The 10,870-nt window shown below is 40.9% G+C and overlaps 1 pseudogene; it reads right to left on the bottom strand.

Moving 5' to 3' along the window:
* Positions 1-2,433: 2,433 nt before the first annotated feature.
* LOC142427645 (nicotinamide phosphoribosyltransferase pseudogene) overlaps positions 2,434-10,870 on the bottom strand; it is a 32,043-nt pseudogene continuing 23,606 nt past the window's right edge.

Raw genomic sequence — 10,870 nt, 5'->3', positions numbered from 1 at the left:
GGCCTGCATAGAGCAGATTGAATGCTCTAGGGATAATGGGGAGTGGTTTACCATACACAATTTCAAAAGGTGTCAATTCAAACATGGGGGAATTCCGCACACGGAATATAGCAAACGGGAGGAGAGTCACCTAGTTTTCGCCAGTCTTGGAGGCTGATTTGGTCAAAGTCTACTTTAAAGTTCTGTTCATTCTCTCTACTTGCCCAGAGCTTTTTGGGTTGTATGTACAATGCAGTTTTCAATTTGTCCCCAGAGCCCAGGATAAATTCTGAACGACATCGGTTACAAAAACAGGCCCATTGTCGGATTCAATTGTTTGAGGCATTCCATATCTTGGAGCTATTTCTTTCAACACCTTTTTTGCTACTATCAGGGCTGTCTCTCTTTTAGTTGGGAAAGCTTCTACCCTTCCTGAAAAAGTCTCAATGAGGACTAACAAGTACTTGTAACCATATTTGCCTGGCTTGATCTCAGTGAGATCCACTTCCCAATGTAGCCCAGGTTGCTTACTTCTTTCTCTAGCCCCTTGAAGCATATTTATAATTTTACCTGGTTTCATTTCTTGGCAGACACGGTATTGGCTCACCAGCTGTTCTACAGTCAGTCCTTGGCCTTTGAACTGTAGTTTGGCAGTTTGCAACAATTGTAGCGTCTTTTTCCCCAAATGAGTAGCACGGTGTAAGTTATACAGCATCTCTTGCGCCCCACCTCAGCCGGGAGGATAAGATTGTCCTGGGCCTTTAACCATGGCGAGCTCTCTTCAGTTAGGGCTTGCAGCTCTTGTTTGACCCAAAGTTCTTCAGCTGTGTAGCCAGGCACATGTGGAAAGGACCCCTTTCCTGGAAAAGAAAATTGAACAAGGCATACTTGCCCACCTGGTTCTCCAGGTCCATCTCCTTCCTTTTCTTGGACCGCAGCCTTTTGCACCTCCTTGTCTGCGGCACGATGGCCCTTAGCTTCCATGGAGTCTCCTTCTTGATGGCCGGGTGTGTGCACCATTGCCACAGCTTTTGGCAGTGTTACAGCTCCCAGTGGCTGCAGCACCTCAGTCTTATTCTTTATTTCTTTTATTTTAGCAGTTATGAATCTTTCTTTTTACTGTGAGTACTGATATTCATCCTGGTTGGTGGTGTGGAGTAGTTAAAAGTGTCTTTTTTAGTCTGCCAAGCAGACTTGTTCATTTTAAAGTATATTTGGGCATTTAACTTGGTTAAAATATCTCTTCCTAGCAGGGGTGTCGGGCACTTTGGGATGAGCATGAACGAGTGACTTACTTGACCCACACTGAGGTCCATTTTGCACGTAGAAGTCCATCGGTACCAGTTGGTCTCTGTGACACCTTGCACCCAGCTGGTACGAGACGACAGTTTTTCATTGTCGTGGGTGGGGACCGAGTGCTTTGCCTCTGTGTCAACCAAGAAATCAACCAGTTTCCGATCCATCCAATCATGGTACCCTAAGCTCGGGGAGGGATTCTGAACACCAACCTCCTCATTCTAGGTCCTGCCTTTTTCCCCCTGCCTAAAAATAGGGGACATGCTGGCTTATGAAGATTGGGGCACCTGTCAAACCCGTGTCCATCCTCCTGGCAATGCCAGCACCATATCATTCCTTTCAAAAGCTCTTTTTTGAGACAATCTCTGGCCCAGTGCCCTCTTTCCTCGCAGTAACTGCACTGATCTTTTCCTAGTCTAGGCCTCCCATTTCTATTAACGCATTCCCTGTTCTCCCTCTTCACTTGCAGTAGCTGCCACTAATACTTGGGCAATTTCCCTTGTAATCTTACTGGTTTCTCCTGCCTGGAACCTTCGATCTTCCATCCGCTGTCTTTCTTTCCTCTCTTCTGAGGTTTCTCTATTGTTATAGACCTTCACTGCCACCTCCGACAAATCCTTAAAATTTTTTCCCCAGCCTTTCTACTTTCTTTTGACATCTGGTGCAGCTTGATTAATAAAAGCCATTATTACTGCAGCCCTACTTTCCTCTGATGTCAGGTTTATGGGGTATACAGCCTAAAAGCTTCCATGATGCGTTCTAAGAATGCAGCTGGACTTTCCTGGGGACCTTGCCTTACATTACCCACCTTGGTCAAATTGGGCGGCTTTTTTGCTGCCACTCAGAAATCAGGCATGAGAACCTGGCGGTAAATTCGGAGCCTCTCCCTACCTTCTGGTTCATTGAAGTCCCATGCAGGTCTTTTCGGGGGAAGTGGGGAGGTGGGGGAGGGAGAAACTAACAGCAATGGTGACTGTATAACACCACTCAAAGGGAACAAACATCAGAATTTCAGGTGATAGGATGCATGGGATGGTGGAAGTTACAGCAAAATATACATATATATTGAGGGTTCTGGGGGTTGCAGGGTTGGGATGGGAGTGGATAGGGGGAGCTGATATGAAGGTATCACAGTTGATGATGGCAGCAATTGTACAATTATGTTTGATCCAATAGAACTATGGATTTAAATACATAAGCTACCACATAACTACACTTGAAGGAATATTTTAAGAGATTTCTTGTTAACTTCTGTAGCAAAGTTCCACCAGAAACAAAGGGAATATTTTCAACACTCCCCTTTTTTCCTTTCACCCCTTATACAATTTGCTTATAAGGTATTAATATCTATTCCATTCTCTTAAATAACTCTTAGGTAAGGTGGCAGTAACTTGTAACCCTTTGAATTCTCTATAACATGGACCAAACTTAAATACAGTGTCAAAGGATTTCCAGAGTCAGTTCTGATTATTAGTGGCAATTCTGTACTTCTTGATATTATTACATGTCTCAAATCTTCACCCCATATTTTCTGACATGCATTAAAAATGTCATAGCTATGGCCGACTGCAAATACAGGCACTAATGAAAACTGCGTTACTATGATTTTTAATGCATCTTTTTCATGGTCTTTCCCCCACGCTGTTATAACGCCATGTACTGCTGTTGGAACAGAATAGCCTGGAACAGGACCTTTTGTTCCATAGTATTTTTTATTTAAAGAAATTCCCACTACTCGATGTGCTCCTGTAAAGCAGTGGTTCACAACCTTCCTAATGCCACGACCTTTAATACAGTTCTTCATGATGTCACTGACCCCAACCATAAAATTATTTTGTTGCTACATCATCACTGTAAGTTTGCTACTGTTATGAATCATAATGTAAATCATAACGTGTTTTCTGATGGTCTTAAGTGACCCCTGTGAAAGGGTCGTTCGATTCCCCAAAGAGGTCATGATCCACATGTTGAGAACCACGGCAAAGTTAACCAAATGAGCAGAGGCTCCAATGCCAGCAGTCGCTTGGGAAGATAATCCTTTGTAGCCAAAGTCATATAATTTCTATTCAAGACCATTTAAGTTGCAGATGTTTCTAACACACATTTAGCCAATATTGCTTTCTATTCCCTTGACTTTGTGGCTACTGGGATTGGATCCCAAGACTACACAAGTATAGTCTCAATCCAGTATTGTAGATGTGTCTACTGATTTTGAGTGACCTTAGCACAATGTTGTATGGCAGCAATTGAATGATCTTCTAGCCCCTGCTTGAAAATCTGACCCCAGTTGAGATGAAATGTCCTCTGTCAGAGAGGTTTGTAACACGTACACATAAAGCAGGTGATTTATGTCCCATGAGCACTTGGCAGGCTCTCTATCTTGTTGCTTGGGAGACCAGCTCAGACTATTGCACACCCTGAGGGTAAAAGCCTTCCTTCATCTTGGTGTTCATCAAACATTAGTGGACACATACTATATTTGTCCTTTTGTGATCAACTAACTGCATGCAGCATAATGATTTCCAAGTCCCTTCACATCATGTGGTATTTCATAATGCCATCCCTGTTTTTCAGAAATGCATGGTATTCTATTGTGTGTATGTATCAGAGTTTCTTTATACAGTCTCCTAATAATAGGTATTTGGACAGTTTTCAGCTCACCCAACATGGCAGAGTCTCTTACAATAAAATTTCTTAGGATAACCTTTACTACTCTCAAAGCATTGACATGATTTATGTTGTGATGTAAAGTCAATCATCATTGACATTTTTCTCACCAATGCAATTTTCAGTTTTCTTAGAAGGATTAATCCTTAGCCCCATGACAACCATATGCCCACCCAGAAATGACACAAGATATAACCTGTACAACAATAAGTAAACAAACAAAAATAAAAGCAGTCCCACCATTCTCCATAAACTTCTGATCTGACCTCTACTTGGAGTCTATCTTTGAGATCTTCAAGACCTTCCTTAAAATGCTCAATTCATCTAAAAACCACTATTTTATATCGAGCAGCCAAAGTTTCATGTCCCCTTGAGTTTCTTAAATACGCGATAATAGCCTTCGGTTCAAAATACTTTTCTTCCACACAGTACAAAACACAGACCGTGCTTTTCATTCTTTCTTTCTTTTTTAAAGACTCTCTAAGGAAACTAAGACAACTGTATTGCTTAGAGAACTTGTTTGCAGCAATCCACTGATTGACCAAACATATGCATATACATTTTATTTGGAATAAACCCTTGCATACAGAATCTGCTTTGCTACCAAGCTCACTGGCTCCAACTGGATGCTAGGCTCTTCTACCCAATGGGAAAATAAATAAATCAGTAAGGGACCTTCATCCCTCTCCTGCCTCCCTAAATTTTGATTTTGGGGAACATGCATTGGGCACTGTCTCAAACAATTTAAGTAAATACATGTTTGTTGGTTTTCTTTTTGTTCTCTTGATTACCCATCTGAAAAAATTGGCAGCCTGTACCTTGGTTGACTATCTTCTGTGAGCCCAGCACAGCTGTCTCACTGGGTTATCTCACTGAGTGCCCCTCATACAGTAATACATGGTGTGTCCTCAGAACTCAGACCTTTCAGCTCCATGCAGGCTGTGCTTATGGATGTTTCCCTGGTCATGGTGACTCTGCTCTGGAACTTTGGTGGGTATCTTGTTCCACCATTACTAGTGTAGATCTCTCCCATCCACTCAAACCTGTGTCCAGGGGTCTGCTTCACCCAGTCAATAAGGTAACTGGTGAGTATCCAGAATTTTTGCAGGAGATCTTCACTGAAGCATCCCGCTTCTTCACTTCAGCACCAGATTGGACCAGCTGGACCTCAGAGTCACTGCCTGTTGAGTGAAGACAGGTGGACAAAATCAATCTAGAGTAGCTACAACCACTTCCTCCTCCCTGAGACCGGTGACTTCTTTCCCGGTAGCTGCCACCACCAGGAAGAGGATTCTCAAGATCCAGTCCATGGTGTGAGAGCTGTCTCCTCAGCGTTTCTGTCCGGGAGGGTATGCTAGTTAAACGATCCTTCAGGAAACACAACATACTCATATTTGATCTAGTAGATCTCTGATTGTTTGCATATCCATGTGGTGGAGTATTTAAAAGTAAGGCTTGTGATTAATAAATTACTTGTCATGAAGAATTCTATGTATCATGCAATCCCTAATATCCAATCAACAAAGCTGTATTTTTCAACTTTTGAAACTTTGTGACAACTTTCTAAAAACTTTGTATTTCAATCACTCATGGAAATTATAGTGCCTCCTGATTTTTCATGTGATTAATTATGACTAATTAATTATGACTCCTGATTTTTCATGTGATTAATTATTAATTAATTATGAGACTGCAGCAGTTCATTAAATTTTTTCATTTTTTCATCTTAAACTTCAGTAAACTTTAAATTAGTCTTCCTTGGCAGCCTATGGATATTAACTTTTCACTGACTTTGAACGTTGTATTTCAGGATGAAATGATTTGGATAATGAATACAAGATCATTTTTTCTTCAATTTTTCATTCCAGAAACAGTAAACCATAGAATTATGGATCCCCAAAACATCAATCCATTTAAACATCCACTTAAAGTTTTGCATACCCAAGATATCAATATTCAGCATTCTAGTGATTTATGGAAATTCCAAGTGTATTGGAGGCATACTTCATAATTCCACAGTCTTATTTTATAGACATTAATTTCTTTAGCATCTTGTGTTATTTAGTTTTTACCTTGACTTGGAGGAATGTTAACAGAGCAAATCTGCTTTCCTCTCAAAAATCCATACCCATGTTGTTTTATGTCATTGATTGTAATCCCCACAATACAATAGCACTTCTCCCACTTACCCCCTGGTTTCCAATTTGTATTACTTTGTTTTTACTACTTCTCTGGCAGAGTATTTTGTACTTGGATAAATGCTGCCATTTTTTTTTCAAATGGTCAATCATCCTGAGTGTGTGTTCCCTAGTGGTTTGTTTATTTCTCACCATGCTATCTACGGTTCAGTGAAACATTGAGCAACTGGAATGAGATATGTCCCAAGCCTGAAGGCTTACTGAGGTCTAATCTCTCACGGATTCCACTAGTCTCTCTCCAACCAGTAAGCCTTGTCTTTTTAAAATGGTGTTCTACATATTTCACCACTTTATCCAGGCCTCCTAAGGTAAGGGTAGGGAAATGTTTTTGTTGTATCTTTCGAAGGGCCATTTTTATATTTATGACCTTATTTGTGGGAGATACAAAATTATTATCTTAAAAGTTAGCCTGCTATAATTGGCCTGCAAACATTTTATTAGCCTGCAAACATTTAGTTAACCCATCCCTAATGTGAAGTTTGAACCTTTACCCCTTTTATTTATTTGTTTGTTTGTTTATTTCTCATGACCCCTTTTAGGTAGGTCGATAATGGTAGCCAGATAGCATCTTCTTCTTCTGGCCTCAGGATTTTGTAGGCTGATTTATGTGTGGTGCATTATTTCATTGGATTCAGTGTATCCACGCTATTCCACTGGATTTAGTCTGTGGTCATCTCGACTCTAATTTGTTTGGGGGAAGAGACAGGTGAATGGCTGTACCTTAAATGACTCCTCACAAGTTCTGAAGACTTCTATCACTGCTCAATAATGCAGAATTTACCACATTGTCTCTGTGGAATTCTTTGTGCCAACTCACCTTGATGTCCCAGAGTGGGTCATTCTTTCTGGTATTTCTCTACGTCTACGGAATGCCCATAATGTTGTCATTTATACTATAGCTTCTCACTTTAGTGCTATAGCATCAGCAATGAAAGTCCTGAAACCCTTTCTCCATCCATGTCACTAAGGGTAACCTTACCTTGATGAAGCAGCACTTTCCATGTTATATTTTGAAAATATTCTGAACTGGTGGCTCAACTTCCAGCAGCATACTGGATAATGTTCTATTGCTACCCGTAAAGTTTCCATTAGCTAATTTTTGAAGAGAAATCATCATGAGTTCTTCCTAGACTGTCTTACTAAAGGAAAGCCATTAAATTTCTCCAACAGTGAACCATATTATAGCTTCCAGAACCAAAGCAGTATTCAAGTCACCAGAAAATGAACAAACAAAGGAGTGTTTTCATAACAGTACTAGAACTGACTGATGGGTGGGAGATACAGATAAAAAGAACGTGCTTATGTTAATTTTGTCCTAATACATTTAATTTTTTAAAGGGTATTAAATAAATGTTTACTAGTAAATTTATAGTTCAAATTAAATGCAATGCTGCAAGGTAAAAAACTACCAGAAGTTTACGTAAGAAGAAATAAGATACAAAAGTTTGTGTATGTAGTGTTGATTAAACAAACATTACCCATAAGTGAAATGGCACTGAATTATACTTATTAATGAAAACCATCTAATCTGGAGGAGAACAACAGGAATGATGATTCCAGGGGAGGGACATAGGGAGACAGGGCATAAAAAATGGGTGTTATCAAAGCCAGGGACAAAGGAACAAGAAGTTATCTAAAATCTATGGCAATGAGGATGTAGGGCTTGATCAAGAGCAATGTAACCAAGAGGAATTACTGAAACCCAAATGAAGGCTGAGCATGATAGTGGGACAAGAGGAAAGTAAAAGGAAATAGAAGAAAGGGCTAGGAGGCAAAGGTCATTTCTAGAGGTCTAAATACCGGCATGTACATATGTAAATATATTTATGATGATGGGGAAATAGATCTATGTATGTATATTTATAGGTTTAGTATTAAGGTAGCAGATGGACATTGGGGCTCTACTCAAGTACTCCCTCAATGCAAGAACACTTTGTTCTATTAAATTGGCATTTCATGATGCTCACCTTCCCAACATGATTTCTGAAGACAAACTGGGTGTATAAGCAAATGTTGAGAAGAGAGCAGATATTGCCTGGCTATCAAGAGATATAGCATCTGGGATCTTAAAGGCCTGAAGATAAGCAAGTGACCATCTAGATGAGAAGCAACAAAGTCCACATGGAAGAAGCACACCAGTCTGTGTGATCACAAGGTGTCAAAGGGATCAGGTATCAGGCATCAAAGAACAAATATCATATCATTGTGACTGTCGGGGAGTGCAAAGTGAAGACCCAAAGCCCATCTGAAGGCAACTGGACAACCCCTTACAGAAGGGTCGCTGGGAGCAGACAAGCCAGTCAGGGTGGAGTATAGCACCGATGAAACATACAACTTTCCTCTCCTGCCCCCCATTATCATGACCCCAAATCTACCTTACAAATCTGGCTTGACCATAGCATGTACACGGGTACAGGTAAGAGCTGGAAACACAGAGAATCCAGGACAGATAAATCCCACAGGATCAATATTGAGAGTAGCTATACCAAGAGGGGAAGGTGAAGGTGCGGGGAAATGGGGTACCGATCACAATGGTCTACCTATAACCCCTCCTAGGGGGCCGACAAGAGAAAAGTGAGTAAAGGGATACATCAGTCAGAGTAAGACATGACAAAGTAATAATAATTTATAAATTATTAAGGGTTCATGATGGAGTGGGGTGGGGGAATGAGAGGAGGAAAATGAGAAGCTGCTACCCAGGGCTCAGGTAGAAAGAAAATATTTTGAAAATGATGGCAACAAATATAAAAATGTGCTTGAGACAATAGATGGATGTATGGATTGTGATAAGAGTTGTACAAGCCCCCCAATAAAATGATTTTTAAGAAAAGAAAAACACCTAATCTAACATACCAGTCCAAAATTAATGCTAAAAAAACAAATAGTGCCTTCACAACACATTTGGAATATAAATACTCTATATCCTTGGAGCTCAAGGAATTTTAAACCATGCATTGCACTCATGAGTGTCTATGTGCCTGTGTTTCCATTCATTGTCAACAGTTTTTACGTGACAGGTAGGATGAGAATGATCATGATAATCTGCTTGTCAAAAAAAATGGGTCATTTAGGAAAATAATGAAGGGTCAGAGTCATGTATATATTTCTACTGCAAGCAGAGTTTACTAGTTTACTAGTTCCTCCTTTCAAGTTAGCAGTGATGATTAGAAAATGTAGGGAAGAAATGAAAAGTGAAATCTGTCGCTGGAGATGCTGAGAGCCAGTTAGAGAACATGCAGACTCCAACAGGAAATCCTCCTGATTGCTCTTCTGTGCCTTTCTAGGGCAGGGACCTGTGATGTTTTGGGTCTTTAGTGCCTCCTGCTGCTCTTTCAGGGGAGGTTTGTGTCTGGGCTCACATTGAGTCCCCACAATGTGTACCTTGCACATAACACAGGACTGTGTCATGTACAGTCAGGGAACTCAGCTAAAGGGAGAACTGGTTCTTGTAATTGTCTTTGGAGATTAGAGAGTGGACTTCAGAAGGATGAGTGATACTATGTATCACCACCATAGCATATGTGGCCCCACCACTGCAGACCCTTCCCCAGGGGCCAGCTCCAGCAGTAGCTACTGGTGATGGAGTAACCAGAGACCATACAGGTGAGGGAGAACAATAGACTGTGCTTGACCAGACCTGGAAAAGACTCCTGAAGCAGCACCTGGGACAGTACACCTAGAAATAAAGAGAGAAGTTCCTGTCAGTCACATGCACTCACCACAGGCCCCATAAACCAGCTTTGCTATCTGAGACCCTCACCTTGGGGAACTGTCACCAGGCACAGAAGAACACAGAGCAACAGCGTCTTTGACCACAACTCTGCTTTTCCAGAGGAGCTACAGCACTGCCTGAAGATGTGCTGGCTTTCCCAGACCAAGGGTAGAATGTTACCTCCACATTTAGGGCTTGTCATGGCCACTGAAGTGGCCTTTCCCCAGGTGAAATGGGTGCTTCTGAAGCCTGAACATTCCTGCTCAGTCTGTCGAGTTATGCATGGCCACTGAATAACTGCTCAGAGATCTCACCTTGAATTAATTAACCAAGCTTACAGATTCATCCATTTTGGAAAATTATCCATACTTTTGACAGTGCAAGCAGTGGCACTATCTTTGAACGTGCTATTTTAAAGTTTATTTCCCATTCAGATTTCCACTTCGTTTTTATCCCTCATATCAATGTCTGCAAAAAGTTCCAGACCGAGGGTTGACCTCATCCATTTTCCTCCTTACTTCTAACCACTGTATAATCTCTAATGTATTCTAATTTTTTAAAGGTTGAAATACAATTAAAGAGTGGAACTCACATGGCTTCTCTTGAGCAGATTCTGCTGAGGGGAATAAGTAATGATTTGGTAAAAAACAAAAACCCAGAGGTTTAGTCAATATCCCGAGATTCAAGCACAGGACAGTTTCCCAGTTGTCAGTTGGAGATCACGGAATTGAGTATTTTCTCTCATGTAGGCTGGAATGTAATCACTTGATCCCAGTCACTGCAGCAGACTGCCTGCCATCTCATGGCATCTGGTGTTGGTGGGTGTCTGAACAATTTAAGATTCTGACTATGTGCATCTCTGCTCATTAGTCCAGGTCACTTTCTTTCTTTTCTTTTTTTCAGTCCAGGTCACTTTCATCTCTGTGTGTATAAGAAGTAGATTTATATACAAGAGCAATTGAACATTGAGAAAATGGCCCAGCCCAGCCCAGATCAAGTCCATAAGTCTGATATTAGC

This window comes from Tenrec ecaudatus, chromosome 15 (genome assembly GCF_050624435.1).
Source record: "Tenrec ecaudatus isolate mTenEca1 chromosome 15, mTenEca1.hap1, whole genome shotgun sequence".
Lineage (NCBI taxonomy): Eukaryota > Metazoa > Chordata > Mammalia > Afrosoricida > Tenrecidae > Tenrec > Tenrec ecaudatus.
The sequence above is the reverse complement of the archived record's forward strand: the minus strand, read 5'-3'. Positions and strand labels throughout refer to the sequence as shown.